Source organism: Lygodium microphyllum, chromosome 13 (assembly GCF_053477565.2).
Source record: "Lygodium microphyllum isolate KBCC chromosome 13, Lygodium_microphyllum_v1.1.10, whole genome shotgun sequence".
Taxonomy (NCBI): Eukaryota; Viridiplantae; Streptophyta; class Polypodiopsida; order Schizaeales; family Lygodiaceae; genus Lygodium; species Lygodium microphyllum.
Genome location: NC_141147.1, coordinates 131,055,953 through 131,059,122, shown reverse-complemented (window position 1 = coordinate 131,059,122; position 3,170 = coordinate 131,055,953). Strand labels below are relative to the sequence as shown.

The 3,170-nt window shown below is 35.0% G+C and overlaps 1 pseudogene; it reads left to right on the top strand.

Moving 5' to 3' along the window:
* Positions 1 to 488: 488 nt before the first annotated feature.
* On the top strand, positions 489 to 1,003 carry LOC148027217 (uncharacterized; annotated as a pseudogene).
* Positions 1,004 to 3,170: the final 2,167 nt, after the last annotated feature.

The following is a 3,170-nucleotide window of genomic DNA, read 5'->3' as shown; positions in this document are numbered from 1 at the left end:
GGGAGGGTACAATAATATATTTGTAGTAGTGGATAGAATCACAAAAATGGCACATTTCTTTCCTATGAAAACGATTGACACAGCTTTGAATGTAGCTAAATTGTTTGTGAAAGAAATATTTGGTTTGCATGGTATGCCCAAAAATATTTTATCTAATAGAGATTCAAAATTTACATCTAACTTTTGGAATGCCACATTTAAAGCCATTAGGACTCAATTAAGGATGAGTACTACATTTCACCCGCTGCAGACTAATAGAGAGGCAAAGAGAGTGAACCGGGTTTTAGAAGACAGACATAGAATATATGTAAATGAAAAAAAATTGGACTAAATATTTGGCCTTATCTAAATTTGCATACAATAGTTCATGGCATGCATCCATTAAGATGACTCCATTTGAAGCAATGCATGGTTATAACTATATAACTCTTGTTCATTTTTCCAATGCTTCAAATTGAGTAGAAATTTCAAAACAAATGCTTAAACTAATGGAAGAGGAATTAAAAGGAATGAAGAAGTCCACTAAAGAGGCACAAGTAAGGCAAAATAAATATTATGACAAGAAAAAGAGACTACTAGAGTTTAGTGAGAGTGATATGCTTTTCTTGAGAGTTGAACCTCGTCGAACTAACTTGTTTCTTGAAAAAGATAGAAGGTTACCTCCACGTTTTGCAAGCGCATTTAAAATTCTAAAGAAGATTGGTTCACTTGTATATAAACTCCAATTGCCATCTCATGTCAAGGTTCATCCTATTTTTCATGTGAGTTTATTAAAAAAGTATGTTTTTAAATCTGATCCATATTTTGTTGGACAAGTTTAGATTACAAGAAGATGGAACATTAAAGGTAGAACCATGTATTAGTATTAGATCATAAAGTCAAACATCTTAGAGGTAGAGATATTGTGGAGATGTTGGTGAAATGGGATACATATTATATAGAGGATGCAACTTGGGTTCATTTAGATAGTTTACAATAAGAATATTCATATTTTCAACTCTGAGGACATAGTTGTTGGGAGAAGGAGAGAATGTGATATACCCTAATAAATTTGTATTGAAATTTTTTCTAACATGTGTATAGATAGTGTTTCAAAATGATTTTTAGATGATTTTAAGTGTTTTCAGTTTTTTGTGATTGTAAAATTTTTGTCAAAATTTTTCTAAAGTTAGACCAAAAAACACAAACACTAGTACATGTATATATAGTTATATCACAGTTTCGCATGCTATCATTGTCTCCTTGGCATGACATAATGGCTACAACCTCATTACCAAAAGCAACAGAGTAGTATCTGGATTGTCTCACTGCCCTCCACAATAGTCATATGTATCTCTATGGTAGGACTCTCAACCCTTCTCTTAGTAACTATTTGGAAGGCAGGAGCATACACATTAGAGAATCACTTGTGCAAGGATGCTAAGATCTTAGGATTAAGATTTGGCATGACAAACATCCTATTTTCAAGCTCATGATCAGTATCATACACATATAATTGCACAAAATGTGGTAATGCATTACCTTGAACATTTGGGAACATGGACCCAATACGATGATATATGGAACCATGAATATGAAAGATGTAATCATTTCAACTAGCTAGCAAGGACTCATCAATATCGACATCTAATGATACAAAAGCAAGGGCAGCATTATATGCACATATATGTTTCCTAAACTCTTTACTACCATCTCAAGGAGTTCACTATACATATATCCTCCATATCATGTGCATTCAAAGCCTATTTATAAGTGCCCTTATCTATGATTTTTAAAAAACATAACACAACCCTTTTCTATTAAATCTGTAATAATCTCTTTATGTGACACCCTTCTGTCTATAAGTTAAAAAAGTATAAAAGTAGTATTTAAAAAAATCTCTTATTTTGAACCCATGTGATACACACATATATTTCCCACCCTGAGACTACCATGCAACTCACCACATAACAAAATCTATAAAGGCTCCAATGGTTCTTGAAAGGGAGGCAATGAAATCTTCCCATTTTGGCAACAATGCATGCCTAGTAATAACTTTTGATTCACTACTCCGAATCTATGCATGGCATTTACTACATATCTTTTTCATTTCTATGAGACTGTGATATCCAAGATCACAATAAAGTAGCATTGACATAGTTGGATGAATTTCCATTTGGGGAATCTCATGGAGAAGAGAAAGAAGTCCTCCATCGTTAGGATCAAATGTTGGTTGCGCCAGATATTGAGCCTCACATGATCGGTAAAAACCATGTGGGTCTAAAGCTTGAACATGCAACATGGGACTTGCTTGCATAAATGCATCCACCTACATTGGAAGATTAGTAGCTTCACGTGATCCATTACCACCAGATTATGGGCACAACATGATAGGTAGGCAAAGAATGATGCAAAGAGGGAAAATAGTGAAGCCCATTGCAATTTGCATGCAATGACGAATTAAGACCTACATGGAGATTCCGCATCTGGGTAGATATAAAGTCTTGCATTATGTAAACTCAACCATAGTCTGTACAAATGCAACATGGGCTCTTGTGATAGTGCGCATATAGCTGGAGCTATGTTTGAAGAATAATGGAAAAAAAAACTCTAGATACAAAACCCAATACAATATAATAATGGGATAGAGAAAAATATACATGTGAAGAAGGGAAAGGGGAGAGAGAGAGATGCATATACCTTCATGATTCAAATGCATGCATGTACATACATAGACATACATGTAGAGACCCACAAATGTAAAAATTCATGACCACTTAAAAGAAGGTAATGCCTAGGAGGGGAACCAAAGGAGGACCCAAAAAGTCTCACTCTTCCTAACTCTCTCTTGTCTTGTTCCCCCACAATAAGAATGTAATTAGCAATTAAATTCGCAATCTAATTCATGTAGTACCATTTGTATTGATAGAATTTGTGACATACACTCCTTTAAAGATATACTTCAAATAAATATAGATTCGCCCAAATATACTCTTATATCAAGGCATCAATCAAACATGGACGCGAGAGAGAGAGAGAGAGAGAGAGAGAGAGAGAGAGAGAGAGAGAGAGAGAGAGAGAGAGAGAGAGAGAGAGAGAGAGAGAGAGAGAGAGAGAGAGAGAGAGAGAGAGAGAGAGAGAGAGAGAGAGAGAGAGAGAGAGAGAGAGAGAGAGAGAGAGAGAGAGAGAGA